We start from the raw sequence: 22,651 nt of genomic DNA, 5'->3' as shown, positions 1-22,651 counted from the left end.
AGTTAAAAAAAAATCTTGGAAGAAGACAAAAATATAGAAAGCCACTTCCATTGGTCTATCTATGATCTCCAGAAAATTCCACAAGTTTCTAGATTCTCTTTCCATAAACTTGCCTTTTTGTCTTACTCTCCGGGGGGGGGGGGGAAACCTGGAAATTTTTATAGCGATAGTGTATAAAAACAACTAAAATGATCCTGCTTGGGTGGGGGGTTGGACTAGATGACCTACAAGGTCCCTTCCAACTCTGTCAATTTGAATTTCTGTCAGAAATTCTCTTGTTCTCTTTGTACCAAAACTTAAAGGCTTAACAGTTCAGTTTTCTATATTGTGATAACATGACATTACTGAATAAAATGAGCTATCCATTTTTTTTTGTTCCTGGCTTAATGCTTTACTTTAAATGTCCTAATCAAAAAAAAAATCTATTTTTTTTAAAAAAATGCTTAAACATTAATGGATCGATGGCCTGATTTGATACACCCAAATTCCCACTGCCATCCTATTTCTTCCAATGCTTGTCGGAACGAGTCAGAAGAATTTCAAACAAGCAGGATACCCTGAAGTCGGATATTACAACAGCAACACATTTGTCTATTGCAGGGGTCAGCAACCGGCGGCTCTGGAGCCGCATGTGGCTCTTTCACCCCTCTGCTGCGGCTCCCTGTCGCCAGTCGGCTCCACAATTGATAGGGCTTTCGGTTAGGACAAGTAGAGGAAAAAGGACACCGCTCTAGGAAGAGACTCTACGGTGGGGGAACCGGACTTCTGGTCGGCAGAGGAAAACGGACGAGACTCTATGGTGGGAGAACCAAACTTCCAGTTGGCTCCAGAATTGAAGGGGGGTGGGGGTGGGGTTTCCGGTTGGGACCTTTGTGGTTCTTTGAGTGTTTAAGGTTGCCGACCACTGGTCTATTGGAATCTGTCTAGTTGCTGTAAGACTTATGGGTCTCTCCATGTATGCCATACAGAAGCTGCCATGCTAGATAATGATTTATAATTAGGGACAGAGAGCAATTGGTTGGATTTACATTTTAATATGAACACCAGTACTTTGGAGTTCTTCAACTAAAACATGGATTAGAATTTAATTTTTCCCTTGACTTTCACATACCACGAAGCTCCCTGACGATTAATATTATTATTATTATTATTATCATCATTGGTCGCACAGCCAGCCAGATGTTTAGACTGGATCTGGTATTATTGTTCATCCACTGAACACTTTGCAAAGACCTCAGATAGCCAGATGTTGCTGTTTGATAAGATGAAAGCTATCGTCGCAGGATATAAGGTTTTCCAAGTAAAGCTGCCTTTTGCAATTGACTGGTGGTGAGTTTGTCAATGCCGATGGTGTTCAAATGGTACTCCTGATGCTTTGGAATTTATCTACTACCAAAATTCTCATTCCACAACCTTTTAACTGGGCAAAAACAGGGCATCGAGGTCAACCATTTTTAAACCAAGGTACTGGAAATGGCTAATCCAAAAGTTTTTGTTTTTTTTTCCAAAAGGAAACTGGACTTTGTTTTTTCTGGAAGATGTTTCGCTTCTCATCTAAGGAGCTTCTTCAGATCTGATTGAATGGTGGAGTCAGAACTGAAGAAGCCTCTTGGATGAGAAGCAAAATGTCTTCAGGGAAAAACCAAGCCTAGCTGCCTTCTGAAAAAGCTCCTTTGGGACAACCATGACTTGGATGACTGAGTGAGAATGGACTAACTTACATGGCATTCAAAATTTGGAACCCATCACTTCCAGGGGACTGAAATTTGGCATATTTGTGGTCGCTTCAATGCTACCGCACTGCTGCCACCCAGAGGTTCAGGAGACCACTCCTGAAACCTCCATTGGCCAGGCAGATCAGTCCTACCATTGGTTGCTGGGAGGTGGTCAGCTGTGGTCAGGCCAGCAGGAAGTTGGAAAGTACTCCCACTTTGCTTTTGCCCTTGGTCATTCTGTTGCGCAGAGTGCAGAGAAGAGCAACAAAGATGATTAGGGGACTGGAGGCTAAAACATATGAAGAAGAATGGTTGCAGGAATTGGGTATGTCTAGTCTGATGAAAAGAAGGACTAGGGGAATGATAGCAGTGTTTCAATATTTGAGGAGCTATCACAAAGAAGAATGGGTCGAGCTATTCTCCAAAGCACCTGAGGGCAGGACAAGAAGCAGTGGATGGAAACTAATGAAGGAGAGAAGCAACCTAGAACTAAGAAGAAATTTCCTGACAGTCAGAACAATTAACCGGTGGGAACGAGTCGCTGACAGAAGTTGTGAATGCTCCAACACTGGAAGTTTTTAAGAAGAGGTTGGATGACCGCTTGTCTGAAGTGGTGTAGGGTTTCCTGCCTAAAGCAGGGGGTTGGACTAGAAGACCTCCAAGGTCCCTTTCAACTCCGTTATTCTGTTTCTCTGTTTAGATAAGGAAAGGTCTCTAAAACGACGACCCACTAGTTCCCGGGTTGTCTAGTTATTATTATGCACAGGTACACCTTATGGGAAAAGGCACAGATAAAATGCATGCAACATCGCATTTCTGTACTTCTCTTTGCATGCAGCAGAAATCTATACAGGAATGCTTACGTTGGAATGATATTTGCACAGAAATGCCTACTGTGTGAATTGTATGCTAAATATCCATATATGAACCTCCATTCCAAATGTTATTTTTTAAAAAGGAAAAGGATACCCAGGACTTCAGCTTGATTCTTGACATTGACATGAAGCAACTTAGAACTAAGGAGAAATTTCCTGACAGTTAGAACAATTAATAAGTGGAACGACTTGCCTTCAGAAGTTGTAAATGCTCCAACACTGGAAATTTTTAAGAAAATGTTGGATAACCATCTGACTGAGATGGTGTAGGGTTTCCTGCCTGGGCAGAGGGTTGGACTAGAAGGCCTCCAAGGTCCCTTCCAACTCTGTTGTTATGTTATGTTATGTTATGTCACACAATTTTCTTTTCAGAAAACTGATATGCTCTCTCACTGCCGTTTCTCAGGATCTGTCCCTTATCTCTGCTCCAACTTCCTTGTTTAATACAGAAACCTGCAATTTCTTAGCAATCCCCCATTTAGAGTCACTGGGATCTGGATGTTGTGCAAACGAATTAATTACATGAATAATACATACACAAGTCCTTGACTTACCTCCCACAATGGAGCCCAAAATGTATGTTGCTTACGTGAGACATTTAAGTGAATTTTGTCCCATTTTACATTCTTGCCACAGTTGCTAAGTGAATCACTGCAGGTGTTAAGTTAGTAACACGGTTGTTAAGTGAAACTGGCACCCCCATTGACTTTGCTTGTCGGAAGGTCACAAAAGGGGATCACATGACCCCGGGACACTGCAACCGTCATAAATAGGAACCAGTTGCTGAGCGTCTGAATTTTGATCACGTGATCATGGGGTTTTTGCAATGGCTGTAAGTGTAAAGAATAGAATAGAATAGAATAGAATAGAATAGAATAGAATAGAATAGAATAGAATAGAATAGTGGAGTGGAATGGAATGGAATGGAATGGAATAGAATGGAATGGAATGGAATAGAATAGAATAGAATAGAATAGAATAGAATAGAATAGAATAGAATAGAATAGAATAGAATAGAATAGAATAGAATAGAATAGAATAGTGGAGTGGAGTAGAGTAGAGTAGAGTAGAGTAGAGTAGAGTAGAGTAGAGTAGAGTAGAGTAGAGTAGAGTAGAGTAGAGTAGAGTAGAGTAGAACAGAACAGAACAGAACAGAACCTTGGAGGTCTTCTAGTCTGACCCACCTATACCATTTCAGACAAATGGTTGTCCAATCTCTTCTTAAAAACTTCCAGTGTTGGAGCATTCACAACTTCTGGAGGCAAGTTGTTCCACTGGTTAATTGTTCTAACTGTTTTGGAGGGTCTTAAATGGTCATACGTCACTTTTTTCAGTGTCACTTCAAATGGTCATTAAATGAACTGTTGTAAGTCAAAGACTACCCATAGTACAAACCAAGTCCAAATCTTATAAGGTGATCGGAATCAAAATAAGATTTATCCAGTCCGTACACATAACATGCCTAACTTAAGTTACTGAATTTTCTAGGTTTGTACACTATATTGAACAGTAAGTTCGCTGGATAAACTACACAACAAAAGCCACAGTTAGGTGGGGAAATGATCTTGCATTTGTATGGGGGGGAAAAAATAAGAAGACGCAACTCTACGCAGCATGTTGTAATAGATGCAGCTTTTACTTTTTAAACGATCCATTTAAACATATTGTTTGAATATAGCCGGTAGGGTGGTCTCCTGTTAATAATTTTCCCTTGCTAAATGTTAAAGTGGGAGACCAGATACGTCACTGAAATTTTCCACAGTGAGCTTTTATTATAGCACTTTATTTTCTCCAAAACATTTAATGTAGGCTCTACCAATCTGTTTACACGTTCTGCTAGGGGGGGCCACCAAAAGCAGATGAGAAATTAAAAATGGATATTAGAAAACAGACGACAGAGCAAAAGGAAAAAAAGGAAAGGCAGATTCAGACGACAAGGACAAAAGGTGACTGGGAAGGACCGACAACGACCCTGCAGAGTTCTTCCTAAAACAATGATATCCGACAAGCGTCAGATACGTTGGACTGGATAATGCCGGCCTCTAAAATAAAAGCCAACCCCAATTCCACAATGCTAATTTGAATTAGAGATTCCCAACAGCAGCATACCACGAATTTGTTGTTTATTCCCTTTTTGTCTCATTTTTACTATTGAACTCACAGGGCTGTAATTTATCATAGTTCTACTTTTGCGCATCGCCAATATGCACTTGACCGAAAAAGTCACACAATGGCTGTTAGAAGGTGACGTATATTTTAGAAGGTTGAAGCATGTAGACTTCATTGGTTCGATAAATAAATAAATAATAAAAAAGATGGAGGAGGAGGAGGAAGGGAGTTGGAGACAGAGGAGGAAGAGGAGGAGGAGAGAACGAAAAGGAAGGGAAATTGAGGGGGAGGAGGAGTGGGAGGAGGAGGAAGAAGAGCAGGAAGAGAAGACAAAATCTCTCTTGAGATAAGCTTGACTTCTGAAGACCACATGGGCCTGTCTATATACTTTTTTTTTTAAAGAAACAATATAAAAATAATTGGCCATTGCCTTCTTTCAAACTTCATTTCCCGGTTAGCTTTTTCAAAGTTAGCCAGGGCTAGCTAGCCAGGTGGGAAATCTGTACCTAGGAGGTTGGGACGGGGAGGGACTGCCATACTTTTGGGCAAACCATCGCAAACTATCTGGCTCAACACGGGCTTGAGAACAGGAGGGATTCCCTGCCCGCTTAACCCAAACTGTGTAGCAAGAGATAACGCGCTGCAGTGCAGATCTATTCTGCAATCAAACGTGCCCAGTTGCCTAAACCCTGAATAAGCACATTTTATCTTTTTTACCTTTTGATTCAGTTGATCGGAGTCCCATACTTTCCATTGCTGCTAAAATGGCAGCAATTAACACTTTCCCCAGGATACACATATCCTTTCTAAAATAAAATAAAATAAAACACATACATTAAAAATGAAAAGGAGCCTGGAACAGTTAATTTCTCTCTCCCTCCCTCCCTCCCTCCCTCCCTCTTTCTCTTTCTCTTTCTCTTTCTCTTTCTCTCTCTCCCTCCCTCCCTCCCTCCCTCTCTCTCTCTCCACCCAATCCAAGTGATGTTCTTTTAGATTGACTTACACTGCCGCAGCTAAAACTTCTGTCCTGCAGGTCAATCTAATCATGCTTAATAGCAGTTTATTCTCAATGCAACATTTTTCAGAGTGGGTCAACAGTTTTAAATAAGACTGCTGATGTACTCCTTTCTTATTTATTTATTTATGTATTTATTTATTTAGTCACAACAATATATGTAGGTATCATACAAAAAAGATTATATAGTATATAAACACATATATGAGTAAATATAAGGAGGTATAAGCATATATATAGGAAGAAGAAAAAGAAAAACAATAGGACAGGAACGGTAGGCACGTTTGTGCGCTTATGCACGCCCCTTATGGTCCTCTTAGGAATGGGGTGAGGTCAATAGTAGAAAATTTTTGGATAAAACTTTTAGGATTATGGGAAGAGACCACAGAGTCAGGTAAAGTAGTCCAAGCACTGATGATTCTGTTACAGAAGTCATATTTTCTGCAATCTAGATTAAAGCGGTTGACATTAAGTTTAAATCTATTAGTTGCTCTAGTATTATTGCAATTAAAGCTGAAGTAGTCTTTAACAGGAAGGACATTACAATAGATGATTCTGTGAGTTAAGCTTAGGTCTTGTCGAAGGCGACGGAGTTCCAAGTTTTCTAAGCCTAGGATTTCAAGTCTGGTGGGATAAGGTATTTTATTGTTTTCAGAGGAATGGAGAACTCTTCTTGTAAAATATTTCTGGATTTCTCCTGCATTTAAAAAAAACCAAACAAACCCAGAACCAGTACATGCTTCCTTGTGTAAGAAAATGCTTTGCTGCTTTTGATGCATGCGTCACTAAACTTAAATTGCAACCAAAAAAAATGCTGTTATGGAATTTGATGATTATTTATTCAAAATCAGGCAGGTAAAGATATTTTTCGTGGCTCAAAAGAAATAAACAATCCCCTAGATCAGAGGTCTGCAAACTTGGCTCTTTTAAGACTTGTGGACTTCAACTCCCAGCTTTGCTGGCTGAGGAACTCTGGGAGTTGAAGTCCACAAGTCTTAAAAGAGCCAAGTTTGCAGACCCCTGCCCTAGATTATGAATAGCTCTAGCCAAGAAACCATTCAAAAAATTGTCATTTTTTTTTAAAAAGTGCTTTTCTCCAGTTTTTCTATTTTGCCTTAACTTTATCCATACAAAATTATAAAACTATAATTATAAACTATAAAAAAACAAAATGATAAAGCGTTAATAGGATCACATCTGGAATACTTCATCCAGTTTTGCTCACCATATTATAAAAAAAAGATGCTGAGACTCTAGAAAGAGTTCAGAGAAGAGCAGCAAAGATGATTAGGGGACTGGAGGCTAAAACATATGAAGAACGGTTGCAGGAACTCGGTATGCCTAGTTTAATGAAAAGGGGAACTAGGGGAGACATGATAGCAGTCTTTCAATATCTCAGGGGTTGCCACAAAGAAGAGGGAGTCAAACTATTCTCCAAAGCACCTGAGGGTAGAACAAGAAGCAATGGGTGGAAACTAATCAAGGAGAGAAGCAACCTGGAACTAAGGAGAAATTTCCTGACATTGAGAACAATTAACCAGTGGAATGACTTGCCTTCAGAAGTTGTGGGTGCTCCGACACTGGAGGATTTCAAGAAGAGATTGGACAACTATTTGTCTGAATATATTGCTCCTGCTTCAGCAGGGGTTTGGACTAGAAAACCTCCAAGGTCGCTTCCAACTCTATTCGGTAAAACTGAATAATATTCAGGACTTTGTCAAGCACAAGCGAAATGTTCATTTTTGTGCAGAGTTGAGAAAGTGGAATGCAGAAAGAGGAAATTTTGTGGAGCATGTAAAATAGAAAAATGTAACTAATTTGGCTCACCAGATTTACAACTTTTACAATCCTCTCAGCTCCCGTTTCCACAACTGGCAGTTAACACAAATCCTCCCCTAGCTGTGGTGGAAAGGCAGTTCTTGCCTGTTGTTGTTTTTTTAATGTTTTTGGCTGAATGACTTGGTACGTTTGAATAAAATGTGGCAAACGAGGTTAAGCAATCATGGTCTGGAAATTTACAAAGCCTACAGGTAGTCTTTGACTTACGGCCACAATTTCTGGGCCCAACATTTCTGTTGCTAAGTGAGACGTCGGTTAAATAAGTCGTGTATCATTTTACGACCTTTCTTGTCACCGTTGTTAAGTGAATCACCACAATTGTTAAGTTAGCAACATGGTTGTTAAGTGAATCTGGCTTCCCCATTGACTTTGCTTGTCAGAAGGTGGCAAAAGGGGATCACGTGACCCCCGGACACTGCAACCGTCATAAATATGAGTCAGTTGCCAAACATCTGAATTTTGATCATGTGATCCAGGGCACCCTGCAACGGTCGTAAGTATGAACAAAGGTCCCAAGCCATTTTTTTCAATGCCGTTGTAATTTCAAGTGGTCGCTAAATGAACCGTTTTAAGTCGAAGACCACCTGTATAACTTTTTGCTGTCGTTTCTAAGTGACTTATTTTCTATTCATTTTAGAGGCACAAGAGACAGGAAATCCTACCTGTTCTGAATGATTGAGGGGGAAGGACTATTGGGTGAGATCAGTGTAAATATAAACGCTGTCGTTGAAAGAAAAGTTATTAAGGATCATTAAAGTCAACGTTAAAGTTTAAAGCCATCCATTCTGAGCGTTTTAAATTTACTACATATTTTTTCTGTATCATCCTGATGCATCATTTCTGTAGAAATGTACTTATTGCTTGGATCCACCCCAAAAATGGACTTTTAAATTACATTTAGATCACTTCCACCAAAGTATTTCAGAGGATAAAATATATAAAGAACGGTTGCTGGAATTGGGTATGTCTAGGTTAATGAAAAGAAAGACTAGGGGAGACATGATAGCAGTGTTCCAATATCTCAGGTGCTGCCACAAAGAAGAGGGAATCAAGCTATTCTCCAAAGCACCTGAGGGCAGGACAAGAAGCAATGGGTGGAAACAAATCAAGGAGGGAAGCAACTTAGAACTCAGGAGAAATTTCCTGACAGTTAGAACAATTAATAAGTGGAACCACTTGCCTCCAAAAGTTGTGAATGTTCCAACACTGGAAGTTTTTAAGAAGATGTTGGATAACCATTTGTCTGAAGTGGTTTAGGGGGTTGGACTAGAAGACCTCCAAGGTCCTTTCCAACTCTGTTACTCTATTCTTCTATTCTATTCTCCCTTTTCTGGCACAGCCTTTAACTGCTTCTAGCCTGCCCTTCCTTTTCTTTCTTTTTTTAGCGGTTTTTGCCTCTAAGTTCTTAAAACATCATAAAGCCAAGCCGTCCCCTCAATTTAGAACCACTTAAATATTTACATAAAATTTTCATACTGCATGGTTTGCTCACATTCTAATGTAATTCCTTTTAATTAACAAGAATATTAATTCACAGAGGAGGGGGAAATTAGAAGAAATCAAAATAGCATGAAAAAATGCATTTCATTAATATAAAACCGGTGCTGGAATATAGCAATCCTTGTAAGCAAATAAGCAAATAGATATAGAATCCAAATTGAAAAAGAAGATACAAGCTCAAAGAAGTTGCTGAAAGAATTGTCTTTGGCTTCAGAATAAAACGCTTTATGCAAAAAAAAAATAAAAAAAATCCCGAAACCTAATAATTGCAATTTTGCTCTTTAAAAAAAAACAAATTAAATTTCCCCTATATTGACAGTATATTCCAAAATCGAACAAGTAAATTCACTATCTTGGCTGTTAAGTTAGATACTAATCTCTTGGTTATCTAACTTAACAGCCAAGATAGTGAATTTACTTGTTCGATTTTGGAATATACTTTTCTGAGAAAAAAAAAATGAGCGATGTAAGGAAAAAGAAAATCTCTTAAATTTAGGAAATAATTTTACCGCACAGCCAAGGTTAATTTCTGAACACTCATGGTCTGATTTTTTTTTAAAAAAGATTTCATCGTGTTATAAAGTATTAATAGTAAGCAGGGATTTGAGGTCTTTTTATCACTCTGAAAATATTTTAGCATGTTCTTATGCTGCTTCATCAATGGAAGATGACTTGGCATAAAAACTGACCTTTTTTTTAGAATAACAAAAACAAATATTTTTTTTTGCATTTATATCCCGCCCTTCTCCGAAGACTCAGGGCGGCTTACACTATGTTAGCAATAGTCTTCATTCTATTTGTATATTTATATACAAAGTCAACTTATTGCCCCCAACAATCTGGGTCCTCATTTTACCTACCTTATAAAGGATGGAAGGCTGAGTCAACCTTGGGCCTGGTGGGACTTGAACCTGCAGTAATTGCAGGCAGCTGCTGTTAATAACAGACTGCATTAGCAGTCTGAGCCACAGACTGCTCAACTCATTATTGTTCAGGAGTTACAATAAGGAGTCACACCAAATTATAAGAGTACACAGATCGAATCAAACCACGTTTAGCTGAGTTACACCCAGCCTGGTCTGCATTTTCACGGTTACAACATAGAGGCTAAGAGACCAACGTGCCCCCTAAAACCCATCCCGTAATGCTAGTGCTAGAATACGCTCACCAATGTTAAAAGTTGAGCTGCATTCTTCTCTAAAGCACATTATTACCATCTGCAAAAGCATCTTTTCAAAGCTGCAGTGAAGATGCCTACCTAGTCAATTCTGGGGCTGCAGACAGAGTAATAAATCAAAGCTGAATCCAGACAAGATGGAGAGGCTAATTTGAGTGGTGCGAACACACAACCCAAGGGATGTGGTCCTTATCACTCTCTGGGATTCACTCTTGTCCTTTCTCTCCATTGGACAAGGGATTCTCCATCTGACTCCGTTTTTAGCATCTTAAGGTCAGAGGTGGGGAACTATGGCCCTGTTATGCCTTGTGGACTTCAACTCCCAGAATTCCTGAGCCAGCCATGCATGGCTGGCTCAGGAATTCTGGGAGCTGAAGTCCACAAGGCATAACAGGGCCATAGTTCTTCACCCCGGCAGGTGGAGGCAAAACCGAATCACCACTGATTCAGAGGTTGGATTCACTTCCTACCGGTTTGCAAATGTGAGTGCATGCACCACCTCTGCGCATACCCAGTAGTCAGGCATTACGTCCAGGAGGGTGGACGGAGCCTCCCGCTACCAGTTCACATGACCCAGACAAAACCGACTGAATCCCACCACTGCTCCGATTGATATTTAATTAGCTAATTCAATTTCTACGCCGCCCATCTCATCTAAGTGACTCTGGGTAGTTCACAACCTCATATGCCAACCAAAGGTAGTCCTTGACTTACAGACACAACTGGGACCTTGAATTTCCGTTGTGAAACACAGCGGTGGTTAAGCGATTCGCATCCGATTCGACGACCTTTTTTTTTTTTTGCCACGTTTGTTAAGCGTATCAGTGTGGTTAATTAAGCAAATCACGTGGTTGTCGCGCAAATCCGGCTTCCATCGTTGACTTTACCCGTCAGAAGCTGGCTGGGAAGGTTGCGAATGGAGATCGCCAGGACGCTAGAACTGTCATAAAATGGCAGCCAATTGCCAATTTTTTTTGATCACGTGACTGTGGGGATGCTGCAATGGTTACAAGTGTGAGTACCGCAAGCCACATTTTTCAGTGTTGCTGTAACTTCGGTCACTAAATGAATGGTTGTAAGTCGAGGACAGATATGCAACTTCCAAACTTGATAACTTTTGAGTCTTTTTGGAAAATTTGTTAGTATCAAATTTCCGCAGTGAGATGGGGATCTAGAATGATTCAGAAACCGTGGCATACTATGATAGATGCCTTATAAGCTAAATGTAAAGGTTTCTCCTATCCCAGGGGTGTCAAACTCAATTTCATTGAGGGACACATCAGGGTTGTGTTTGACCTTGGAGGAGTGGGGGGGGGGGGTGGCCAGCTCGATATCACTTGAGTCAGGGGCATCTGTGGTGGCCAAGGTCTAAGTTAGGACTTCCCTCAGAGCTTCCCTCACTCTTATTATAATCTCCTTCCTTCCTTCCTTCCTTCCTTCCTTCCTTCCTTCCTTCCTTCCTTCCTTCCTTCCTCGCTGGCAGAGTGCTGCAGTAGGCCGTCACAGCCAAAAATGGGGCCCAGGTGGGGGCATGCATGGCCCTCCCAAGCTCCGTTTTCGCTGGCAGAGGCACCACTGGCTGGTCCTTTGCTGTTTCCAGGGTGACCCCATGGGCCAGATCTAAGCACATCCTGCCCGCAGGCCTTGAGTTTGACACCCCTGCCCTTCCGGTCGTGTCTGATTCTAGGGAGCGGTGCTCATCTGTGTTTCTTAGCTGAGGGAGCCATTGTTGTCCGAAGACATTCCCGCGGTCATGTGCCCAGCATGACTATATGCCAAGACACACAGAACCCTGTTATCTTCCCACCGAAGTGGTACCTATTTATCTATTCACATGCTTTCGAATTGCAAGGTGGGAGCCAGGGCAAGAACAGGAACTCGCCCCATCCCACGGCGCTCAGGTCTCAAACACTGTTGTCAGCTTTCTAGCTGATAAATTCAGCTTCTTAACCACTCAGCCTTCGCGCACACACACCCCAAGATGGCTTATACTGGCTGCTAATTTGTCTCAAGAGAAGATTTATGATGCTTTCTGTGCAATTTGCTCCCTTTTGAGAGGCGGCCTTTTTTTGAGTTGATACCCTTCACCGCTGACTGAGATCACCTGAGGAAATTGGCCCATCGATGCTGTGAGCTTGGCCTGCAGCAATTTGGCATCCAGCCTTTCCAAATTGCTGAGGTGCACAATTTCCTGCTGGCGTTCCAGACCCTAACCTCTTTGTGCCTTTGGGAAAAAATAATATGATTTTAAGAACATAAACTTTTAAAGCGAAACCGTAATTGTTGTTGGCTTAAAATGTTTATTACTTTTGGTTTTACTGCAAACTACTGAGGTTTCATAAATCTAAATTAATATGCGTAGGTGTAAGCAAGCACACACCGAGTGTTTCTGAACCCTCCTTCTCTAAATACAATTATTATTATTATTATTATTATTATTATTATTATTCATCCTAAGCATGTTACATAGGAAAGATTTTGCTCAATTAATTAGTTCTCATTTGGACTTCATGGGGGAAAAAATGCCAGGGAAAGTTAAGGACTTTTCAATGCTGCAATTTAAAAACAAAAGCACTGAAGATGTACCCAAGTTGGGTAATGAAACATCTGCAAGAAAACAACCAACCTCAGAAAGCAACTCTGATCTCCGGACTTTCCGACGCGAGCTGAAAACATGGCTGTTTCATCGTGCAGGACTGGCCTGATAGTTTTAATTGGGAATTTTAAATGGGTTTTAAGGAGTCAGCCTAAATTTAAATATTTCATTTTAAATTATTTTAGTGTTTGTAAAGATTGTTTCAATATGGCTGTAAACCGCTCTGAGTCCTTCGGGAGAAGGGCGGTATAGAAATATAAACAAATAAATAAATAAATACGGTACGTGCTAGTTGTTCCCGAATCTAGGGGGGCAGTGCCCATCTCCGTTTCAAAGCCAAAGAGCCAGTGCTTTCCGAAGACGTCTCCGTGGTCATGTGGCCGGCATGACTCAACACCAAAGGCGCACAGAACGCTGTTACTTTCCCACCAAAGGGGGAAGTCCCTATTTTTCTACTTGCATTTTTTACCTGCTTTCAAACTGCTAGGTTGGCAGAAGCTGGGACAAGAAACGGGAGCTCACCCTATTATGCAGCACTAGAGATTCGAACCCGCCGAACTGCCGGCCTTTCTGATCGACAAGCTCACCGTCTTAGCCACTGAGCCACCGTGTTCCTTCTTAGAAAGCATCAAGGACATCACACACACACACACAAAAAAAAAAAAAACACCACGAAACCAAACAACCCTGAAATTAAATTTTCTCAAAAGAGGGCCTTGCAATTTACCATACACCGAGCTGTGTGCAGTTTGCCAGCCATATAAAGCAGGACTACAATAATGCCAGACATCTCGTACTTAATAAGGTCACTATGCCAATCTGGCGAACTACATTTAGCAATAGCGATTAGGAAGGCCATATGCCCTGTTGAAACAGAGAACGTATCATACGGCAATACGTGCACGTCGTCGAATCGTATAAATAGAAAAACCAGGCTTACGATTTAAATAGTAATAAAAATGTGCGTCCACAGAAAAGGCACGAGAATGGGCAGGTTTCAGTTGCAGAACTAATTATGGGTCGGGAACTTCTAAGCAGCCCACTCCCGTCTTCAAGGATTATCTCTGAATCCGATTGGAGTCAACCCTACGGATAAAATATATAAGTCCTTGAGGTATAGCCGGAGAATAATTGGGATGAGGGGCAGGAAGACCCAGATTCTGGATCCCCCCCCTCCCAGTCACAGAAAGTCATTGAGTGATTTTGGGTCAGTCCACATGTTCAGCTCAGCACATCACATAGGGTTGCTGTGGGGAAAGAGAGGCTGTGGTGTACAATGTACAATGCACACCACCTTGAAAAAAAAAAGTAGGTTATACTGTGGAATTTTCGGTGCTCTCTGAGCTTGGTTTTTTTTTTTTTCCCAGATGTTTCATTACCCATCATCCAGCCGTCGCTAGGGGAGCTTTTTATCAGGTCCGCCTGATGTACCCTGATGCACCCTGATCCGCCAGTTGCACCCCTTCATAGACCGGGATTCCTTGTGCATGGTCACTCATGCCCTCGTCACTTCCCGCCTGGACTACTGTAACGCTCTCTACATGGGGCTCCCCTTGAAGGGCACCCGGAGGCTCCAACTGGTCCAGAATGCGGCTGCTTGGGTGATAGAGGGAGCCACTCGGGGTTCCCATATAACACCCCTCCTGCACAGGCTGCACTGGTTGCCGGTGGTCTTCCGGGTGCAATTCAAGGTGTTGGTAACCACCTTTAAAGCGCTTCATGGCACAAGACTGGGCTATTTACGGGACCGCCTGCTGCCACCGATAGCCACCCATCGACCTGTGCGCTCCCACAGAGAGGGTCTCCTCAGGGTGCCGTCAGCCAAACAATGTTGGCTGGCGACCCCCAGGGGGAGAGCCTTCTCTGTGGGGGCACCCACCCTCTGGAATGAGCTTCCTCCGGGGCTACGACTATTCCCCGACCTCCGGACCTTCCGACGCGAGCTCAAGACTTTTTTATTTCACCGCGCAGGGTTGGCCTAAGATACTATTGTTTTAAGTGGGGTTTTATCATTGCTCTTTGAATAATTTTTAATAGGTACTCAGCCTTCCATCCTTTATAAGGTAGGTAAAATGAGGACCCAGATTGCTGGGGGGCAATAAGTTGACTTTGTATATAGTATACAAATGGATGAAGACTATTGCTTGACATAGTGTAAGCCGCCCTGAGTGTTCGGAGAAGGGCGGGATATAAATGCAAAAAAAAAAATTGAATTAGATTTTTATATTGTCTTTTAATTCTGTTTATAAATATTGTTTTTATGTTGGCTGTAAACCGCCCTGAGTCTTTCGGAAGAATGGCGGTATAGAAATTTAATAAATACTAATACTAATACTAATCATCAGTGCTGGGTACCCTCATCATCTAGCACTGATGATGTTACCCAGCTGGGTCATGAAATGTCTGTAGGAAAACTGCCAAGATGAGAGAACAAGGACCCTACAGTTCAACCCTGATCGACAAATATTCTCTTCTCGCTAGTTATGATCTAATGGGTGCAAAGCAGCCTCAAAGAGCAACACAGTCTCTTTTCCCCATGGTGTGAATCAGAGGTGGGTTTTAGCAGGTTCTGATCAGTTCTGGAGAACCAGTAGCGGAAATTTTGAGTAGTTCGGAGAACCGGTAGTAAAAATTCTGACTGGCCCCGCCTCCATCTATTCTCTGCCTCCCGAGTCCCAGCTGATCAGGAGGAAATGGGGATTTTGTAGTATCCTTCCCCTGCCACGCCCACCTAGCCACACCCACCAAGCCATGCCACGCCCACCTAGCCACACCCACAGAACCGGTAGTAAAAAAAATTCGAAACCCACCACTGGTGTGAACGCTTAAACACTGGGTGATTTCTTTTTAATATCCATCTGGATCTGACTTTAAATGCAATGTATAACCATTCAGCAGATCTATTTTTAATGAGCTAGGCTCCTTGTACAAAAAGAAGTACCAGTGATTTCAGCTGGACTCCGCAAATACCCTTTAGATTTAATGGACCGAGACCTGAGGTGGTTTGCACATTCCCAAACCAGCCAGCACCCAGTAGGGTCCTGCAGTTTTGAATATGGAAGCGGGTGACCTCCAGGTTTCTAAAAAGACAATCACACTTCTACAAAAAAGCACAGCACCTCCATGCCCCTTAGACCAAATGACTGCAGAAGCTGCCCAGGGAAATGAGAACGGTTCAGAGTGTGTGTGAAAGAGAGATAATTCATGATTCAGCACGCACTGAGAATGTCTAAGGCAGGGGGTGTCCAACCTTGGACAACTTTTTTTTTTTTTAAAGTTTTTTTTCTTTATAATACAAATTAAAAACAGTGGACCTAGCGTGACATCTCCGGTTTAAACATGATCATCGAATTTTGTCACGCAATTGATACACTTCCTTATCTCTATACATATTTACCCTAGTTATCGCATTTCGAATAGATATGTTCTTTCATCCATGTAGGTTATTTCGATCTCTAAGTCCATCGTATCTATCGCAACAAATAAGCCTAAAAACGTCCAAGCGTTTTACTCGTCAATGGTCCCCTATCCCAGCCATTTCTCCTCCTTTCCTCTGTTCCAGGTTAAACCTTGGACAACTTTGAAGAACTTATGGACTTCAACTCCCAGGATTTCCCAGCCAGCCAGCCTGCCTGCCTGCCTGTCTGGAGAATTCTGGGAATTCAAACCCCAAAGCCTTAAAATCGCCAAGCTTGTACATCCTTGCCTTGGACATTCCCACTGCTGAATCATGAATCATCCCTCTCGCTTTGAACCGTTCTCATTTCCCTGGACTGCTTCTGCAGTCATTTGCTATACTTAGAGAGGGCACCTGCTGTTCGAGCCAAAGATCACTGCTTTTGGCAGCCAGGCGTTAACCCCAGATTATTTCTCTTACACCTGTTGTAGCCTGCCCAAAGCCCGGCCTTGCAATAAGTCTCTCCTAAAGAGCAAAGGTCAACTGAGATCAATAGGTCCACGAGGGCGAGTTTGGCGGCGTACTTGTATAAAAATATACTTTCTAGAATTCTGCAGCGGCTCCCAAATTTGGTGGGTGACCTTAAGTCGTTTTCTCACACTCCGTTCAAGACACGATCAAGACATCAAGAACAGCTTGTCAGGTGTCCGGTGACACGCAGCTTTCTTGGCTACTTTAGAAGACCTGCAGGTATTCCGTGTGGGAATACTGTATTGGGTCAACCAGTGAGAAAAGTTCAGGAAGAGTTAATGTGCCGTGCAGGAAAGAGGGGGAGGCGGGGGGAAAACCCCTACCATTGAATTGAATAAAAAAATATAGGCGTCCTTTTCATGATAATTGCAGTGAAGTTAAGACTGATTATGTTCGTGCAGCGCACTTCACCAAATCCGTTAAAAATATTATGTGTTTCGACAATATACATCACTACCTTATGTTCAGATTAGCTTTATGAGGGGTGGGTAGTGAGTTATGCGAACCTAAGCCGGTGCTCTCATTTTATGATTCCGTGTCTTTTGCGAACCCCCGAAAAATTTAGTAACTAAGTCAAACACGTCCAGCGCAAGAAATGGATGTACAAAACATTGCTGATTTCTAATGGCACCAGTGGAATAAACTGAAAAGACTCAACCACCTAAAAAAAAAACACCCACATATATTCTCACTTTTTTAAATGGAAGAGTCCCCCATGAATCGGATCCTTGACAGTTTATATACTTTTAACAGATTTCACAGCATTTCCACCCTTCTTTTAAAACCCCCGAGTACAAGTCTACATTCAATCCCACCCAGAGTCATGGAGATTGGGAAAGTCTGCAGGTACTGTTTTTAAAAAAAAACCACAACTTTTCAACATGGCAAAAACTCACAAGAGGGATAGACGACTGTTCGTTAAAAACCATCTCAGCCTAAAATTCTTTGTAGTTTTTTCCTGGACCGTCGGAATCTCTCTTTCCATCTCATTTAGGAGATGAAAATCTGTACGCCACAAATGTACAGATCTCTTTTTTAAAAAAAAAAGAAAAAGAAAAGAACTGCAGGTCAATCCATCTGCACTACAGGCAAATGTTCTCCGGTTTAAAAGGGAAAGGAAAGCGGAGGGGCCCTAACCTCTGTTAGCGTGACAGAGAGAAAGAAAGACCTGGAAGTGGACAGTAAAATTTCCTCTGCGTTGCCTTTCAAAGCCCATACCGCAGTCAGCATATTGAATATTTAATGTCCTTGATGAGCGGTTCACCTGCTGACACAGGCAAAGTGACAGAACAATACATGTGCTGGAACTCAGTCATCAATTGACTCCCTGATCTGCCGTGTCAGGCATTAAATAATAATATTTTTTAAAAATTCCTCTTTTTAAGGGTGGCGGTGGGTTGGTGGTTTTTTTTTTCCTTCCACCATGCGTATGTGAGCACCATCGCGAAGATCCGTGCCTGAAATACATACTTCTTTACATTCCATAGTTTGCCAGGTTCATATGGGCATATAAAGAAGTATGTTGCTCAAGCAGGCAAATTTGGGAAGAAATGCTCCAGGCAGAGAATATCAGCTTAGGAAGCCACAGGCCAAGTGGGTTTAATTGGTGAAAGAGGAAGAGTTGGTATTTGGGGGGGGTTGCTGTTTCTTCATCCATTATACTCCCTGGGCTGTATAATTCACACTATCTAACTAGAGATCACAGCAGCTGAGAAACTCAAACCCACCTAGCCCTTCAGACGTAATTCTTTACCAAGCATCTTCTCTTTCCCAGTTAACGGGGAAAAGGGCAATATGGATTTGTAGGAATGGATAGGAACAATTCACCAAATTCATTAGTCGGGGAAACTAGTCTCATTTTCAGAGGACAGCTCAGTTAAAACTAAGGACAAAAAAGAAGAAGAAGAACATTTTTAAGGTCGCCCCCTCACCCCAACTAGAATGGACTTGTGAATTCTCAACCCAAAGTAGGCTGGTTTTTTAAAATCAGAGACTTCTATATCATTTGAAACTTTCAGTTACGATAAATAAAGCCAGCATGTTATTTATACAGAATGAAGAAAAAGAAAAGGTTTTAATTTCTTCCCACATGCAGGATATGGCTTGCTCCCCAGTCGACGGAGAAAGACAATGCATTTCCCCCCACCCCATGCTTTTCAGAAGTCAAATGTTCATTACATCCACAGAGGGGGGAAAATAATCAAGGGTTTAATTCTATGTGAACTAAACACGTTCCATTGGCTATCGGGAAAAGAAAACCTACATGCATGCACATTGTATATGCTCTCTCACACGTAAGAATAGAGATGGGGTTTTATTTTCCCTCAGTTTAATTATTTTAAAAACATAAAATAAAGGGAAGCTCCTTCTTACCTTAAATGTTCACTGTTTAAAAAAAAAAAACACATATACACACAACCCATTTTCTGTAAAGCATCATTGCTGACACAGCCCGACGGATGAGGAACAGCCGAAAAGGAAAAATCTTGCTTCTTTTCTCCTCCACGGGTTCTTTTACAGGGGATGAGTTAAGGCAGGTGGGAATTTCAAAGAGAAGTGAGATTTTTCTTTTTTTTAAAAAAACAAACAAACAAACAAAAAAACTCCCGGACAAAACTCTGCAGGATTCCTGAAACAAAACAGCCACACGGATACAGCATGGGACACAGCCAGGAATGGATGTAGGCCAGAGAAAAAACTGAGCTCTCCTGGTTGCTGAGGGTGTGCGTGGATGAGAGTGAGCGTGCAAGTAGTATCCATGTGTGTGAATTCCTGCATCTTCCTTCTGCTTGCACCAGGCAGTTTCTCTTTCTTTCTTTCTTTCTTTCTCTCTCTCTCTCTCTCTCTCCTCTTTTTTTCATCTCTTCCCACTGGTTACTTCACAGCCATTCTGAGCTTTAAAGCTCCCCTAACAATGAGGTCCGAATAACATCATCGGGAATGGTAAGGGTGCTGAATAGCAACTATTATGAGCAGGGTTTAAACATCTAGCAAGCCAGGAGATCACACTTGGTGCATAAATGCCTCGTTCAGCACTGCTGTGTAGTGTGCTTTGCTGGTCCGCTCACCTGCTCCATCTGATGGTCCCCTCCTCTCTCTCTCTCTTTCTCTCTCTCTCTCTCTCTGTGTGCCCCTCCTCTCCCCCCACCTTTGCTGCCACTAGTCTGAGCCATGCAGATCAATACCAATTTACAGGCAAATGCAGAACGCCTGCCTTAATGTTAATGAATTTTACCATTTCTCACAAGGCTTCTAATGAATCCTTTAAAGAGGGTTTAAGTAAACTTAGCAAGTGGCAAACTAAGCACTTTTGGAATACTTAAATTATATTGACGAATCCTACAGTTCCACCCTCACACTCTCCAGATTGCATTTTGAAATGCTAACTGGGAGGTAAGCACGTTTCCCAACTTGTTTCAAATCACCGTTGCAAATGCTAAGAACTCATAACGATTCCTCCTGTTGGTGTCATTATTCCAAAACTGTCCCAGCAGTTCACAAGTCGCACTTAATTGCTCAACACCGCACTCCCATTTTATTTTATTTTTTTGTTTCTCAAACTAATCAGGTTGAGCATCTTCTTTTTCCCTCCAAAGGGTGATAATATGGTAATTAACAATCTCTTGATTTTTTTCCAGCAGTCAGCCTTGATTTATAAAATCTGCAGCTGAATTCTCACTTAAGAGAGAGAGAAGCCAAGTGGGGAAATTAGTCTGCGCAAAATCAAATCGGGTTAAAGAATTTGAGCATATTGTTGCTTGTATGCTCACACCCACCTCCTTAGAAGGGATGTTAGAAAAGTATCATGCCCAAACTTCATCAGCAAAGTTCCAAAAGAACAGATCTCATGGACCTTCCTAAAGGCCTTCGGATAGTTTTTCCTAATTGTGATAAAGTTATTTCCAAAGTGCCACAAGTGGATGGACACAATTCACTTCATTTATTCGTTTCCGCCTTTCTAAATTATTTTAGAAAACCAGTTCTCCTGACACTTTTCAGGCGTCCTTGCTATCTATTTTTTATTTTATTTTTTGCCAAAACCTATTCATTGGCACCCACTGGGCTCCTTAATATCAAAATGTAAAGATGGAAGACCAAAACCTTATCCATGCAAGAGAATTAAGAAGCTGCATGTGATAGAAAAGTCACCTCAAAGTTTCCAAGTTTGGCTACAGATTAAGGTGTTTTGCTTTTGTGGTTGTTTTGTTTGTTTTTCCTGCTTTTGGGGAGAGGTGCTTTTTGTGTGTGTGCGTGTTACATTTGCTTTGTGTGTGCTGTGCTGGGTGAAGATGCCAAAGGTGGATTTCTGGCTCTAACCAATTGCCTTTTGCCTTTTCTTATAGCACAGCAGAATTATATAGCTCAGCTGCTGCTTTTACATTTAGTCAGGGTTATTTATCATTTTCACACCCTCAAGGATAACAGAGGACAATTCAAGATCCTTGTCTTCATCTGGAATGATTGGTTTATTCCTGGTTGGGAAGTGGTGGGGGGCGGGAATCCTGCATAATTAGAAAGTGTACATGGGTAGAAAACTATAGAAGGCTGGTGGGTTTTATTTCAAAGTTCTAAGGAGGCCAGATGTTAAAGATGGGAAAAAGAGAGAGAGAGTTTATTTCTCCTGGGTGTGGTATTTTAGGGACATCATGCTATGCCTTTATGCTTAATCCACACAGCTTCCTTCTTTATCTTGCAGGGACAACTTTGATGGTTGGCAACACAACCTTCAAGGATAAGAAGGTGTACCAAACCGAAAGACCAAAAATAAAAGGGCCCCTCGAAGAACAAGTCAAGTGATAGGAAAGCTGGAGCGAAAGAGAGGCTGGCTAAGCCTTCCAAACATGAGCAACTATTTCTTATTTAATTGACTCCATTTTCCACACTAACAAATGGTGCAAATGACACGGCCGAGCCAGTTATAAAGAAATGCAGCAATTACCACGACAGCTTCTCTGACTGTGCAACTGGACAGTCCTACTAAGGGTTAGGACTTCATTCTTCCTTATGCACCCATGCATGGCACACTATTAAGGAAAAATAAAACTCAAAGGGTAAGAGGATGGAATTCTTTGGTGCATCTGACCTGGAGGAGACCTGCTTGAATGAATGGGTCTACTTCACACTGTACAGGATCATAAAACCCCAATCATAAGCTATACCACAAGAAACGCATGTAACCATGCGTTTCCCCGAGCTAGAGGGACACAGCTACAAATGTACAAATATGCTTTGCACCTTATGTGATATCTGCATAAGAGGGCGGAAGGACCTTCCATATCCAGCCCTTTGGAAGTAATTTGAATAAATGGCACTTTATATTAGACAGTAAAGATGCCTTGAGGAAGAAGGTAAGAATGCTAGCACACAGCCACCCTGCCCATATCTAATCCAAGTGCATTCTTGGCTATTGCATGGCTTTAAAAGTCTGAAGGGAACCACCATGTAAAGATGATCTTCAAAGGCCAAAAAAGAGCAAGACTCATCTGAGAAGTGTTCTTAAGTGTAAGTTCCTTTTTCCTAATTTTAAAAATACTTTTTTTTTTGGACACCTCCAGTGTCTATTTTCTGCTGGTATCCATTTCTTTTTCACCTTCACCTTTTGGTTACCCATAAATCACATAGAATATGGGTAATTAATGCTCCTTGGGCTGGCATTTCACTGGTTAATCACCGCAGCATTACAATCACAGCAACTTAAGCTAAGTTTAACTATCTTGCATGTGTTCTAACCCCCCCCTTCCTCCTCCTCCTGCCTTCCCTTTCAATACCATTTGAGCTTTTCAGACAGTAACTAATATCAAACATTTCTCTTTCAAACCCCCCCCCCCCACTTCACAGCTGTCATTACCAGCTCATATCTGAATGAGGCATTTAAAAGGTTGGTTTAACCTTGTAAA

General features: G+C 41.7%; 1 long non-coding RNA gene across 3 annotated transcripts; it reads right to left on the bottom strand.

Annotated features, from left to right (window-relative positions):
* Positions 1–81: 81 nt before the first annotated feature.
* On the bottom strand, positions 82–22,529 carry LOC131194466 (uncharacterized). Of its 3 annotated transcripts, XR_009154185.1 has the most exons (4): positions 19,128–22,529; positions 13,767–13,912; positions 10,945–11,170; positions 82–5,505 (listed from the first exon to the last, which is right to left on the bottom strand). It is a non-coding gene; the product is annotated as an uncharacterized LOC131194466 (long non-coding RNA). The 3 variants fall into 3 exon arrangements; XR_009154184.1 differs by having other exon boundaries at positions 10,945–13,912; XR_009154186.1 differs by lacking the exons at positions 10,945–11,170; positions 13,767–13,912 and having other exon boundaries at positions 82–2,004; positions 5,417–5,505.
* Positions 22,530–22,651: the final 122 nt, after the last annotated feature.

This window comes from Ahaetulla prasina, chromosome 3 (genome assembly GCF_028640845.1).
Source record: "Ahaetulla prasina isolate Xishuangbanna chromosome 3, ASM2864084v1, whole genome shotgun sequence".
Classification (NCBI taxonomy): domain Eukaryota; kingdom Metazoa; phylum Chordata; class Lepidosauria; order Squamata; family Colubridae; genus Ahaetulla; species Ahaetulla prasina.
Note: the sequence above shows the minus strand (reverse complement) of the source record. Positions and strands in the feature narration are given on the sequence as shown.